The sequence below is a fragment of the Neophocaena asiaeorientalis genome, unplaced genomic scaffold, assembly GCF_003031525.2.
Source record: "Neophocaena asiaeorientalis asiaeorientalis breed wild unplaced genomic scaffold, Neophocaena_asiaeorientalis_V1.1 scaffold88, whole genome shotgun sequence".
Taxonomy (NCBI): domain Eukaryota; kingdom Metazoa; phylum Chordata; class Mammalia; order Artiodactyla; family Phocoenidae; genus Neophocaena; species Neophocaena asiaeorientalis.
In genome coordinates this window covers 75,235-90,226 of record NW_020175683.1, presented here as the reverse complement: position 1 = coordinate 90,226, position 14,992 = coordinate 75,235, and the positions used below count along the sequence as shown (strand labels likewise).

The window sequence follows — 14,992 nt, the reverse complement described above, 5'->3', positions numbered from 1 at the left end:
TTCCATACTATTCATGAACACATACTGCTGGCTAAAAGGACTTCAAAATGTTCAACTTCTAAAGTAAAAACAATCAAGTATTACTACCAAAGTTTAGTTTAATCAATTGAATTTCCTTTCTGCATTCACTCTTTCAACAAGTGTTTATTGAGCCATGTACTATGCCAGGCACTAGAACTGGCATTTTAATGAGGAAAGACAGACCATAATTCAGTGAATAATAAATTGTAGAGTGTTCTAGAAGAGTTATGCTCTGAGTGCTAATGGAAAAACAATTCAGAAGTGTATATAATGGTAGATGGTTTGCACTTTTAAATAGAATAGTCTCAGAAACTGTAATTGAGAACGTTACCTTTGTACAAAGATTTGAAGGAGGTGAAGATGCCACTCTGGAGAAGGCACTTCTAGCAGAGTGAACAGCATGCGTGGCATACTGGAAGGTAGTAAGAAGCCCAGTGTGGCAGAATAAATATGAACAAAGAGGAGAATAGATGAAAAGGGTGGATGGGAAAGAGAGAGAGAGATCATGAAGGGCCTCAAAAGCCCTGTGTAAGGACTTTGGCTTTAAATTTAAACTCTAGATGAAAGCCATTGAGTTTCACTTCACAGCACAAAAACATGAGAGGACAGAACATTATAGGTCAGTTCAATTCCATTGATCAAATACCCACTAAGATAGCAAAGCACTGAGGAATAAAGAAGAAAGGCATTAGTCTTTACAGAATTCAAGTCAGGAGACTTTTGTTTGCAGCCCCACGTATTAGCTCATCACTTATTAGCTGTTTGGTCTTAGATAAGTTCTTGTCATCTCTGATTCATAGCTTCATCTATAAGATGGGGACAAGAATAACAGCCCTGTTTAACATAGGTTAAATGTTTCAAGAATTATAAAACACTACATTATGTTAGTTTTTTTCTTTTTGTTGTAACTCTGTGGATTACAACTTCCACTAAAGTGATCTAAATAATCCTAAAAACTTTCATACAAATTTTTAATAAATGTAGTTATGATTTTACAACATTAAGAAAGCTCTGTATCGGTAGTTAACTTGTGTTTTTAATGGAAGAATCCTTTGAAATGGTATTCTTTCAACAATCATTTAACTAGGCACCAGGTCTTACCCTGAACTGTGATAAGATACATGAAACAATCCCTACCGTAATGAGTTGTTTTGTGATGGGCACACACACAAATAGATAATTTTAAAATACTGTAGTTTCTGTTCCTGTGCAAGATGTCAAACTATATGTCCTCCTGGTTCCCTTCCTCCAACCCAACTCCAGAGATTATACAAAAGCAACAGATAGTATAAGGAGAAACAGGGAGAAACATTAAGTAACTGGCTTCCAGAATGTGAGGGAAACAGCAGTCAAGAGATAAAGAGGGCCAAGTGTTACAGACTGGGAAAGTCTTCTTAGTTGTGACCTTTTCCATTCTTCATATTGCTCTGGGCAGAGAATTCCCACCCCACACAATGCAATGAAACAGGAAAGCTCTGTTACCACCCCAGGGCCATCTGGAAGGTAAAGGAAATTATAACATCAGGTAAGCATGGGAGGAAGATGCAAAAGGGAGGAGATATGGGGATATATGTATATGTATAGCTGATTCACTTTGTTATACAGCAGAAACAAACACACCATTGTAAAGCAATTATACTCCAATAAAAATGTTAAAAAAAAAATCAGGTAAGCATCAGAGAACAGCTGGTTTGGGAAGTGGTAACAAGTGCAGACACCTGCAAGGCCCCTGCGTGTTCTATCCTCACCCTACTCCACAAATAGAACAGAGGATGGTAGGACCTGGAGAAGATCACGCCTTTAACCGAGTAAACAGGAAGTTCCTTTTGGAATCAACTCTTAAGCCATATCACCCCAAATCAAGCCTTTACGTCCCCACCTCTGCTCTCTGAAATTATCCAAAGAAACACAAATCAGAGCCTAATGCTTTCATTCTTCTCATCATGTAAATATTACTAGCTTATCACTTGGTACTCCCAGGAAAAAGATAACCAGATACTTGCAGAGTATGAGCATTATGAAAGAAAGGCAACAAACTGAACAATCTACACCACAGGAAACAGAATGAACAGACCAAAGGGAACACAAATTTAAAATAAACTTAATACGTATCCACCAATTGAATGAGTACATTTTTGAAACTGCTGAAATAAAAAACTCAAAGGATGAGTTAACTAGCAAAATGAATAGAAGGAAACATCATACTAATGAGCAGTAAGTCCAGGTCTAGAAATTCTCCTAAAAGTATTAAAAAAAACAGAGTGGAAAATATAAACATTTTCAAAAAGCTAAGATACACAGATGAAATCTAAAAGTGTCAAAAACTATCTAAAAGGATCCCTAGAAAGAAAGGGGAGAAAGTAAACAGAGTAGACACTTTTAGAAAGATTAAGATTTTTCCAGAATTAAAGGCTGAAAAACCCAGAAAGAAAAACAATAGATAACACAAAAATCCAAACATGATGTGAGGAAGAAAGGAAGTAGGATGAAAACTGTGAAACCTTGAGAGAGAGAGAGAGAGAGACAGAGAGAAAGAGACTGATTTTTCAAGCCCATTAATAGGCAAACAACAGAAAGAAAAAATAAATCTAAAACTAAACTTTTGAAAAGCTAATAAAAAGAAATCTTCACAAGCATGATTAAAGAAAAAGGAAAAGAGAAATATAACGTGAATAGGATTTTTTTTTTTTTTGTGGCACGCGGGCCTCTCACTGTTGTGGCCTCTACCATTGCGGGGCGCAGGCTCCGGACGCACAGGCCCAGTGGCCATGGCTCACGGGCCTAGCCGCTCCACGGCATGTGGGATCTTCCCGGACCAGGGCACAAACCCGTGTCCCCTGCATTGGCAGGCAGACTCTCAACCACTGTGCCACCAGGGAAGCCCCGATGAATAGGATTGATAAAGGAGAAATGACCACATATAGATGAGCAACCAAAAGAAATACAAAAGAATACCACTTAAATCTTATGACAATAACTTTGAATATCTAAAGGAGCAGGTAATTTCATAGCAAAATTCAAATTACCAAAATTAACTCAAGTGAAGTAGAAAAATTTTTTTAAGACTACAAGAAAATGGAAAGGAGACAAAAGTTCTTCCATTGAAAATGCCATCTGGATCAGATGGATTCACAGTTAAATTTTACCTAAACTTTAAAGAACTGTTAATTCTAATGTTAAAATACCGCAGGCCACATGAAAATAAAACACAAAGAACCCCAAATCATGTCATGAAGCTAACATAACCTTAATATCAAACCATGATAAACCTCAGACCAGTGTGACATGTGATTAAAGATGTAAAACTTATAAATAAAACACTAACAAACATAATCTATCACTGTGTCAAAAGAATAATGTACCATTAAAAAAATAATAAGGTTTATTCTAGGAATTTAAATGTGATTCTATATTTATTCTTTCAATAAATATTTGGGAAGCTGTGCAGAAAAGAGCTAACACAGCAATATTTATAACAGCTGAAAGGTGGAAAAACAACCCAAATGTTCAACTAAAGAATGAATAAAATACAGTGTGTGTGTGTGTGTGTGTGTATATACACACACACAATGGAATATTATTCAGCCATAAAAAGAAACAAAGTACTTAAACATGCTACAACATAAACACTGAAAACATTTTGATAATTGAAAGTCAGTCACAAAAGACCACACACTGTAAGATTCCATTCATACAAAATGTCCAAAAGAGAGAAATCCAGAGACAGATAGTAGATAAGTGGTTGCTTAGACTGGAAAAGTGGGGGCTATGGAGAACGAGTGGGAACGGGCACAGAAAGTGATAGCTAAAGGGTACTCAGATTCCTTTTTTTTCCTTCCAGTTTTATTGAGATACAACTGTCACACGCACTGTGTAAGTTTAAGGTGTACAGCATAAAGATTTGACTTACATACATTATAAAATGATTATCACAATAAGTTTAGTGAACATCCATCATCAAATATAGATACACAATTAAAGAAGTAGGAAAAAATATTTTCCTTATGATGAGAACTCTTAGGATTTACTCTAACAACTTTCATGTATAACAAACAGCAGCGTTAATTCTATTTATCATGTTGTGCATTACATTGCTAGTTCTTAGTTATCTTATAACTAGGAGTTTGTACCTTTTGACAACCTTCATCCAGTTTCCCCACTCCACCCACCCCCTACCTCTGGTAACCAATCTGCTCTTTGCCTATTGAGTTTATGTTTGTTATTTTTGAAGTATAACTGACCTACAACATTATGTTAGTGCCTGTTACACAACAAAGCTATTTGGTATTTCTATACATTTCAAAAAAAAGTTACAATATGTCACCTTACAAAGATATTACATAGCTATTGACTATATTTCCGACATTGTACATTTCATACCCATGACTCATTTATTTTGCAAGTGGAAGTTGGTACCTCTTAAGCACCCTCACTTACTTCTTTCCTTCCTCCAACCCTCTGCCCTCTAGGAACTACCTGTTCGTTCTCTACATCCATAACTCTGTTTGTTTTGCTATGTATGTTCATTTGTTTTTCAGAGTCCACATATAAGTGAAATCATACAGTACTTGTTTTTCTATGTCTGATTTATTTCACTTAGCATAATGTTCTCTAGGTCCATCCAAGTTGTCACAAATGGCAAGATTTCATTTTTTATGGCTGAATAATATCCCATTGTATGTATATAAATATATGTAACATCTCTTCTTTATCCATTCATCTACAATGGGCACTTGGGTTGTTTCCGTATCTTGGCTATTGTAAAGAATTCTGCAATAAACATAGGGGTGCATACATCTTTTCAAAATAGTGTTTTTGTTTTCTTCAGGAGTGGAATTGCTGGATCATATGGCAGTTCTTTTTTTCTTTCTTTTTTTGGCAGCTCTATTTTTAATTTCTTGAGGAATCTCCATATTACTTTCCACAGTGGCTGACCAAGTTACATCCTTACCAATAGTGCATGAGGGTTCCCTTCTCTCCACATCCTCACCAACACTTGTTATCTGTTGTCTTTTTTAATGACAGCTATTCTGAAAGGTGTGAGGTGATATCTCATTGTGCTTCTGATTTGCATTTCTCTGATGATTAGTGATGTTAAGCATCTTTTCATGTGCCTGTTGGCCATCTGTCTGTCTTCTCTGAAAAAATGTCTATCCATATCCTCTGCTCATTTTTTAATCAGGTTGTTTTTCAGATGTTGTATGAGTTCTTTGTATACTTTGGATATTAACCCTTATCAGATATATCATTTGCAAATATCTTCTCCCATTCAGGAGGTAGTCTTTTCCTTTTGTTGATAGTTTCCTTCACTGTGCAAAAGCTTTTTAGTTTGATGTAGTCTCATTTGTTTATTTTTACTTTTGTTTGCCTTACCTGTGGAGACATATCCCCCCAAATATTATTAAGACTGATGTCAAAGAGAGTATTCCCTATGTATTCCTCCAGAATTTATGCTTTCAGGTCTTATATTTAAATCTTTAATCCACTTTGAATTTATACTTGTGCATGGTGTAACAGATTAATCCAGTTTGATTCTTTTGCATGTAGCTGTCCAGTTTTCCCAGGACCATTTATTGAAGATGTTGTCTTTTCCCCTGTATATTCTTGTTTCCTTTGTTGTAGATCAATTGACAATATGAGTGTGGGTTCACTTATGGGCTATTTTGTTCCATTGATCTATGTGTCTGTTTTTCCACCAGTATCATACTGTTTTGATGACTGTAGCTGTGCAGTATAGTTTGAGGTAAGGGAACATGATATGTCGAGCTTTGTTCTTCTTTCTCAAGAATGTTTCAGCTATTCAAGGTCTTTGTGCTTCTATACAAGTTTTAGAACTATTTGTTCTAGTTCTGTGAAAAATACCATTGGTATTTTGATAGGGATTGCACTGAATATATAGAGTGCCTTGGGTAGTAGGATCATTTTAATAATATTAATTATTCCAGTGCATGAACACAGTGTATCTTTCCATCTGTTTGTATTGTCTTCAATTTATTTCATCAGTGACATAATTTTCCAAGTACAGGTCTTTTACCTCCATAGTTAGATCTATTCCTAGGTATTTTATTCTTTTGGATGCAATTGTAAATGGGACTGTTTTCTTAATTTCTCTTTCTGATAGTTCATTGTTAGTGTATAGAAATGCAACAAATTTCTCCATATTAATTTTGTATCCTGAAACTTTAATGAATTCTTTGATGTGCTCTAGTAGTTTTTGGTGGCATCTTGAGGATTTTCTATGTATAGTATCATTTCATCTGCAAACAGTGACAGTTTTACTTCTTCCTTTCCAATTTGCATTCCTTTTATTTTTTTTTCTCATCTGATTGCTGTGGCTAAGACTTCCAATACTATGTTGAATCAAAGTGGCAGGAGTAGGCATCCTTATCTTGTTCCTGATCTTAGAGGAAATGCTTTCAGCTTTTCACTGTTATGTGAAATGTTTTCTGTGGACTTGTCATACATAGCATTTATTATGTTGAGGTAGGTTCCTCTATACCCAAATTGTTGAGAAATTTTATAATGAATGGATATTGAATTTTGTCAAAAGCTTTATCTGCATCTACTGAGACGAACATATGATTTTTATTGTTCAATTTGCTAATGGGGAAATCACACTGATCTGCAGATACTGAACCATCCTTGCATCCCTGGGATAAATCCCAATTGACAATGACATGTGACCTTTTTAATGTATTGTTGAAATCAGTTTGCTTCTGTTTTGTTAAGGATTTTTGTGTCTATGTTCATCAGTGATATTGGTCAGTAATCTTTTTTTTTGCAATATCTTTGTCTGGTTTTGTTATCAGGGTGGTCCTGGCCTCGTAAAATGAGTTTGGAAGTGTTCCCCTCTCATCAATATTTTGAATAGTTTGAAAAGAATAGGTGTTAACTCTTCTTTATGTGTTTGGCAGAATTCACCTGAGGCCATTTGGTCCTGGACTTTCATTTTTTGGGAGTTGTTTAATTACTGATCCAATTTCTTTACCAGTAATTGGTCTGCTAATATTTTCTATTTTTTCCTGGTTCAGTCTTGGGAGGGTGTACATTTGTAGAAATTTATCCATTTCTTTTAGGCTGCCCATTTTATTGGTGTATAATTGTTCATAGTAATCTCTTAGGATCCTTTTTATTTCTGTGGTATCGATCGTAACTTCTTTTTAATTTCTGATTTTATTGATTTGGGTCCTCTCCTCTTTTTTCTTGATGATTCTGGCTATTGGTTTATTAGTTTTGTTTATCCTTTCAAAGTACCAGCTCTTAATTTTATTAATCTTTTCTAGTGCTTTTTTTTAAGTCTCTATTTCACTTATTTCTGCTCTGACCTTTATGACTTATTTCCTTCTACTAACTTTGGGTTTTGTTTGTTCTTCTTTCTTTAGTTCCTTTAGGTGCAGGGTTAGGTTGTTTGAGATTTTTCTTCTTTCCTGAGGTAAGCCTGTATCACAATAAACCCTTCTGAGAACTGTTTTTCCTGTGTCCCACAGGTTTTGGATTGTTGTGTTTTCATTTGTGTCTAGGTATTTTTAAATTTCCTCTTTGATTTCTTTAGTGATCCATTGGTTGTTTAGCCTCCACATGTTTGTGTTTTTTTGTAGTTTTTTTCTTGTAGTTGATTTCTAGTCTCACAGAGTTGTGGTCAGAAAAGATGGTTGATGTGATTTCAATTTTCTTAAATCTACCACAGCTTGTTTTATGGCCTAGCATGTGATCTATCCTGAAGAATGTTCTGTGTGCTCTTGAAATAGCTCTAATGACCAGAAGGGAGTGTGCTGTTGTGGTGGGCTGACTATTGTAGGCAGTCTAGTAGGCATGGCTGGCTGCCATTTCTGGTTGACTGCCAGGCATGTTTTGTGTGGAGACTGCCAGCTGCTGGTGGGTGGGGCCAGTTCACAAGGCTGCTGGCTGTGGGGCTGGGGTGGAGGTGGTCCTGTAACTATTGCTGCCCCACTGGTGGGAGGAACCAGGTTTTGGAGTGGGTCGCTGCAAGAGTGGGGGTCTTCATTCTAGAGTCAGCCTGCTGGTGGATGGGTCTAATTCCTGACACAGCTGTCTGCAGGGTCCATGGTGTCCCAAAGCTGTTGCTAGCCCACTGGTGAGTGGAGCTGGATCCTGGGGCAGCTGGCTGAGGGGTCCAACGTGTCTCCAATCTGGCGGCGAGCTGCTGGTGGGGTGAGGCCAGGCCTAGCAGATCCCAGGTTAGCGCAAGCTCACTGGAGGACAGAGCTGACTTCCCAGGTCTCTGGCTGCAAGGCCCTAGGGGATCTTGGAACTGGTGTGGGCATGCTGGTGAGCAGAGCCCATTCCTGACACAACTGGCTGTGGGGTCTGGTGTATCCCAAAGCTAATGTTAGCCTACCAGTGGGTGGGGCCAGATCACAAGGTGGCTGGCTGAGGGGCTGTGTTGGTCCTGGGGCTGGTGTCTGCCCACAGATGGGTGGCGACAGGGCCCAGGGGTTCCCAGGCCTGGTGCCTGCCCAGTGACTAGTAGGTAAGGGCGGATCCTGGAGCTAGTGCTGCCCCACTGGTGAGCGGAGCCAGGTCCTGGGGCCTGGCTACAGGTTCCTGGAGCTGGTGTTTTGGCCTGCTGGTGGGTGGGACTGAGGCCCAGGGGATCCCAGGGTTAGTGCTGGCCCACTCTTGGGTGGAGTTCTAAGATCCCTGGCTGTGGGGTCCTGGGGCTAGTGCCAGCACACCAGTATGTGGAGCTGGGTCTTACAGTGGCTGTGGGCTCATAAGATCTTAGAGCAGCAATCCTGCTGGTGGGTAGGGCTGAGCCTCAGGCCAGCTAGTTTCTTGGCCTGAGGCATCCTAGTATTTGTGCTGACAGGCCAGTGGGCCTGGCCGGGTGCCAGCACTAATAAGCTAGAGAAAAGAGTCCAAAATGATGCTTGCCAGCACCAATGTCCATGTGGTAGAATGAGCTCCCAAAAATGGTGCCACCACTGTCTATGGCCAGGACGAGCCCCAGCTGCCTTCTGTCTCTCCAGGAACACCTCCAAGATCAGCAACTCAGACTGACCCAGGGTCCTTTTTAAATTACTGCTTACCGTGGGTCCTAGAACATGTAAGATTTTGTATGTACCCTTTAGGAATGGAGGCTCTATTTCCCACAGCCCTCTGGCTCTCTAGAAAGTAAGCACCACTGGCCTTCAAAGTCAAATGTTCTGGGGTCTCATCTTCCCAGTGCAGGACCCCCAGGCTGCGGAGCTCGATGTGGGGTATGGACCACTCACTCCTTGGGGAGAACCTCTGCAGTTGTAGCTATCCTCCCATTTGTGGGTGTCTAACCTGGGGTTATGGGTCTTTACTATACTGCATCTCCGCCCTCTTACCTGTCTCGTGTATATCTTTAGTTGTAGAAGGTATTTTCTGCTAGCCTTCTGGTTTTACTCACCAATCGTTTCTCTGTAAATATTTGTAACTTTGGTGTATTCATGGGAAGAGGTGAGCTCAGGGTCTTCTTACTCTGCAACCCTTGGCCACTCCCCCAGTATCATACTGTTTTGATTACTATAGCTTTGTAGTACAGTTTGAAATCAGGAAGTGTGATGCCTCCAGTTTTGTTTTTCTCTCTTAGGATAGCTTTGGGTCTTTTGTGTTTCCCTACAAATTTTAGAAGTGGTTTTTCTCTTTCTGTGAAAAATACCATGGGAATTTTATAGGAAATGTGCTGTATTTATAGATGGCTTTTGGTAGTATAGACATTTTAACAATATTAATTCTGCCAATCCACGAACATGGGGTATCTCCATTTCTTTGTTTGGCTTCGATTTCTTTCATCAACATCTTATAGTTTTTAGTGTACAGATCTTTTACTTCCTTGGTGAAATTTATTCTTAAGTATTTTATTGTTTTTAATGCTATTATAAATGGGACTGTTTTAGTTCTTTCTTTTTCAGACAACTCATTGTTAGTGCATAGAAATGTAACAAATTTCTGTATGTTGATTTTGTATCCTGCAACTTTACTGAATTTATTTTTTAGTCCTAAAAGTTTTTTGGTGGTTTTTAGAATTTCCTATATACAATATCGTGTCATCTGTAAACAGAGAAACTTTACTTTTTTCTCTCTGATGCAGATGTCTTTTATTTTTTTTTCTCACCTAACTGCCCTGTCTATAACTTCCAGTATTATGTGGAATAGGAGTGGTGAAAGTGGGCACCCTCATCTTCCTGATCTTAGAGGAAAAGCTTTGGAGTTGAGTCCGATGTTAGCTGTGGGCTTAAAAATATGGCCTTTATTATGTTGAAGTATGTTCCCTCTACGCCCACTTTGTTGAGAACTTTTATATTGAAAGTAAGTTGAACTTCGCTAAATGCTGTTTCTGCATCTATTGAGATACTCATATGATTTTTAACTTTCCTTCTATTAATGTGGTATATCACACTTACTGATTGTGCAAATGTTGAGCCACCCCTGCATCTCAGGGATCAATCCCACTTGATCATGGTGATGGATCCTTTTAATGTGCTACTGAATTTGGTTTGCTAATATTTTATTGAGAATTTTTGTATCTATATTCATCAGCAATAGTGGTCTATTGTTTTCTTCTCTTATAGTGTCCTTATTTACCTTTGGAATCAGTGTAAAGCTGGCCTTGTAAATGAGTTTGGAAGTATTCCCTCCTCTTCAATTAATTGGAAAAGTTTGAGAAGGATTGACAATTTTATCTTACGCAAGTATTTCAAACTTATGATTTAAAATTTTGAATTTGAACTTGAAAATGTGCCAGGAGTTTGAAAGGGAAATAAAAAGAAAAAAGAGAGAAAGAAAATCACTGCTGCTTTTTTATGAATCAGTATTTTACCAGTAATAAGTTAACCCCAAAAAGCAAGACTCCAGGGCTTCTTTCCTTCGTTACCCTAGATACTAACTCCATTTTCTTCCCCCAAATTTTAAGCCCAGTATCTTAAATAATTAGGAAATCTACAGCACACTAAAGTCTTTAGTTGAGGTAAATTTCCTTCCCTATTTTTAAAACGGAGAGGACTAGGCTACATAGAATTTATTCAAATTCTAACAAACAGTGATTTGATTAGGCTACTAGAACAGTCTAGGTAAATGGTAATAATAGCTTAAATTGAACTCATTTTATGGTTAAATTGTGTGTTCCCACACACACACACCAAGAAAAAAAAAAAGATATTTTGAAGACCTAACCTCTAGAACCTCTGGACATGACCTCATTTGGAAACACGGTTTTTGCAGATGTAATTAGATTACGAAGAGGTCATCAGGATGAGGCCTAATCCAATAGACTTGCAGAAGTCATTAGAAGAAGAGACACACACACACAGAGAATACCATGTGAAGATGACAGGCAGAGGTTAGAATGATACAGCTACAAGTCAAGGAAAACTAAGAATTGAGAGCCACCACTGGAAGCTAGAAAGCGGCAAGGAAGGATTCTATGCAGAGCCCTGAGAAGGAACCAATCCTGCCAACACCTTGATTTTGCACTTCCAGCCTCCAGAACTGTGAGAGAATAAATTTCTATTGTTTTAAGCCATCTCGTTTGTGGTAATTTGTGACAGGAACCCTAGGAGACTAACACAATAGCTGATAAAGCCATGAGACTCCTTTATTTGTTCTTTTCAGTATATTGGGTTTTGATTATAAAATAGTATTTGTTTTTTATATAGATATCTAAAATACATATAAATACTGCATAAAGGAAATTAGAAATACCTACAGTCTAGGTATAGTAGGATAGAATAGTAGTAGTATAGTAGTACAGAATCACTGTTAATAAAGCAATTGAAATTATTCTTAATAGTACCCTGGCCCAGCCATCAAACTGTAAAGTGAAATTTCATTTTAATATCTTTTCACAAATAAGCAATACAGCTACTCAAGGACACACTTAAGACTTTTCACTGATATATTACAACTGTTCATCTTATTAGTAAAAGTATTTAAGGCTTTATTTTAGATAACTAGATTGCAAGCTATCTATAGGTATACAGATACATATACCTATATATAAATATATAGCAAGTTAAAGCAATAAAAAAAATCTCATTCGTTATAGAGGTATCTCATTTTTATAAAGTTAAAGGGTTACAGTAAGAAAGACAACCGAAGAATAGATGTCCTTTGATAGAAAACCACTGTCACTCTACAAATAGAGGAACTGGAGAAGACTATACTAGAAAATTTATCAAACAAACACAGAAAATAAAACTAAAGTAATAAGGACAATCTATGCCACCACCACCAAAAACAGCAAATTTTAAGTAATTTTCAATGTTTTGTATTTTCTTTGCTCAGTTTCTTTGTGTACAATAAAGAACTGTGCTTTATTTCTTCTGGCTTTTACTAATCACAAGTTTTCACTGGTAACTAGAGAAAAACAAGAGTGCATGTGTATCCAGGACACAGAGTATGAACATTAAAGGCAATGGCTTATGGCAATCTGCTTTAAGACATCATGTTCAGAAGAAAAGCATGCCAAAGCAGGCATAACCTAACATTCCTTTGCCTTGACAAAGCCCCAAACTGAACTCTGGCTTTACCTATATCTTCTTCCCCATCTTAGCTGATAGTAACTTCATCATTCCAGTTGCTCAGAAGAAATATCTTGGTATCATCTTTGACTCCTCTTTCTTGCATATCTCAGTCAGAATGTGACCAATTCTCACCACCTCCACTTCTACTATTCTGGTCTTAGCCATCATCAGCTCTTCCCAGGACTGCCAGAACAGACTCCTAACTATCTCCTAGCTTCTGCCCTTACCCATTACAGTCTATCCCCAAGATTAGACCAAGAAATCCTTCTAAAATTAAATCATAATGTCATCCCTCTGCTCAAAACCTTGTAATGGGTCCTTATTAATTCAGATTAAAAACCAAAAAGTCTCTATAATGGCCTGCAAAGTAAAAAACCTGCTAAAAGTAAAAAACACTTTATTCTATACTCTCACACCACTTCTGAGCCCAGATGTGTGGGTTTTTACACAACAAGCAATTCTCTAATTCTCAGCAGAAATCACAATTTAACTCCATTTGACATTACCAGAGTTAGGGTCGGATTCCACAAGGCAAGGGCTCAGTCCCACTAGACTGACCCCCCGCCCCGACTTCAGACACCAACCACAAGTTCCAAGTTGTCATCTGTACTTCTGATCAATAACCAATAAGTTAGGGGTTCCCACTGACCTCTTCCATGGATTCAATTCACTTGCTAGCACAGCTCTGGAAAATAGCTTACTTGAGTAGATTTCAAGTTTATTATAAAAGGATACAACTCAGGAACAGCCAGATGGAAGACCCGCATAGGGCAAAGTATGTGGGAAGGGGAGCTTCCATGCCCTCTCAACAAACGCCACCCTCCCAGCACCTCCACAAGTTCCCCAACTCAAAAGCTCCCTGAACCCCTTCAGTTAGGACTTTTTATGGACGCTTCATTATGTAGGCATGCTTGATTAAAGGGGGGGCTGAAAGTTCCAATCCTCTAATCACATGGTTGGTGTCCAGGCAGTAAGTTCCCACTTTGAGGCTAACCTCCAGCCACCAGTCATCTCATTAGCACACAGAAAACATTTATCACTTTGTAGATTCCAAGAGTTTTAGGAGTTGTGTGCCAGGAAACAGCCAGATACCAAATATATATTTCTTATTACGTCACACCTGTCCATCTTCTCACCTCTAACTTCATCTCTAACTACTTTCCCTTTACATTCTCCTTTTCAGCTTCATGGGCCACCATGAAAACTCCCGCTCTAAAGCCCTTACACTATCTATTCCTCTGCCTGGAATACACTTGCCCTTGATACCCACAGGGCTTCTCCTTGGCTCACTGCATGATTGCTGTGCTCAAAAATCACCTTCTTTATGAGGCCTATACTTATTTAAAATTGCAACCCACTCCACATTCCCAATTCCCCTTTCCCTGCTCTATATTTTTTCTCCTTGGCATTCTTTGCCAACTAATATAGTATACGATTCATTGTTTTTATTATTGTTTATTATTGTTTCTCCTCCCAATCCTCTTAGAATATAAAGTGAATTCCAAGCATCTAGAACAATGCATAGTACATGGTAGGTAGTTATTAAATACTTATTGAATGAAGCTCAGGAAATAAAGTGAAACCTCAATCAATAAACCCTCTGAAATCAATAAAGATGACCTACGCACTAAGGGTACAGGACAGTTTCCTATCACCTCGCAGCTAGGTTAGTGTCAGTACTATACTGACAAGGAGGTAAGATTATCTCAGGCCTATACAGCAGTACCTATGGGAGGAAAAATCTTCCAGGGTTCAAACAGCCTGCTCACCTAAAAACAGGGAGGGCCATCATTAGAGGGGCAGAAGTTTATTATGCAGGCTGAGAAGTTTAGAAGAAGCCAAAGCACAAAGTACCTGGTAAACAAACAATGCCCTGATGGGTTCCTGACAAGGATGGAATCCATGTTTTGATACTAACCTCATGAGTCTCAATTATTCTACCTCTGAAAAGCTTCCGCCAACAAAGCTCATTACTCAACTACTCAATCATTAAAAGCAGATGAGTTCCATCATCTGTAATCATAACCTATATAAAAAGGTTCATAGAATTATTATAAGAATCATCAACCATGTATAAAATACCTAATAAATGCCCAAAACATAGCAGGTACTCGGTAAAGGCAAGCTAATTATAATGACATCAAAACCACAATCTTTGATATAAAATGATTTTTTAACAATATAAATACACATTTGAAGAAAAAGTAAAAGCTGTATTATGATATTTTATACCCCATTTTATTATTTCTCCATTTCCTTAAACTGACATATCAATCTTGACTAAAGCCTTAATCCAGATTAGTGGCATCAGATAAACTGTACAATAAAGTATTAATTTCTAAATTTTAAAATCTATTAATAAGTCATTCTTAAGTAGAAAAAAGCACATTCATTTATAGAACTATCCTACTTTAAGAAAACTTAAAATATGAAAAATTCTAATTTACAAAAAAATGTTT

The 14,992-nt window shown here is 37.8% G+C and overlaps 1 protein-coding gene across 1 annotated transcript in view; it reads right to left on the bottom strand.

Moving 5' to 3' along the window:
* Positions 1-14,992, bottom strand: part of USP53 (ubiquitin specific peptidase 53) — a 60,327-nt gene that overhangs the window by 41,400 nt on the left and 3,935 nt on the right. The gene's annotated exons all lie outside the window — the stretch shown is intronic.